This window comes from Gopherus flavomarginatus, chromosome 23 (assembly GCF_025201925.1).
Source record: "Gopherus flavomarginatus isolate rGopFla2 chromosome 23, rGopFla2.mat.asm, whole genome shotgun sequence".
NCBI classification, from domain to species: Eukaryota; Metazoa; Chordata; order Testudines; family Testudinidae; genus Gopherus; species Gopherus flavomarginatus.
The window spans coordinates 9,752,534-9,753,330 of NC_066639.1; positions in this window are offsets into that span (position 1 = coordinate 9,752,534).

Consider the following 797-nt stretch of genomic DNA (forward strand, 5'->3'; position numbering starts at 1 on the left):
AGCTGCGCACAGGCTGCCCCCACGGAAAAGCTCAGCTGGACATAGGTATCTGTGCCTCCATGAACCGCTAAGCCCTCCAGGGACCCCTCCAGCCTTGACATAGGTATCTGTGTCCCCCACAACCCCCTAAGCCCCCCAGGGACCTGTACAGCCTGGAAGTTGTCATCTGTGCACCCCATAAACCTCCTAATCCCCTGGGACCCATCTAGTCTGCAAGGAGGTATCTGTGACCTCCAGAAACCCCCTAAGCCCCCCAAGACCACTACAGCCTGGACGTAGGTATCTCTGACCCACACGAACTCCCTGAGGACTCCTTCAGCCAGGATGTAGGTATCTTTACCCCCACAAACCCCTAAGCCCCCCAAGGGACTCCTACAGGCTGGACATAGGTATCTGTGCTCCCCCACCTCCTAAGCACCCCTGAAGTTAGGTATCTGTGCCCCCACGATCCCCTAAGGCCCTCCGGGACCCCTACAGCCTGGACATAGGTATCTGAGAACCCCACAAATGCACTTAACCCCCAGGGAGACCTCCAGTTTGGACGTAGGTATCTCTGCCCCCCAGAGCTCCCAATCCCCTCGGGACCTCTACAGCCTGGAAGTAGGTATCTGTGCCTGCTCCGACCCCTAAGCACCCTGGAACCCCTATAGCCTGAAGTTAGGTATCTGTGCTCCCACAACCCCCCCCCAGTCACCCCTCTAGCCTGGACGTAGGTATCTGTGCCACCCACGAACCCTATAAGCCCCCCAGGGACCTCTCGAGCCTGGACGTAGGTATTTGCCCCCCCACAAACCATC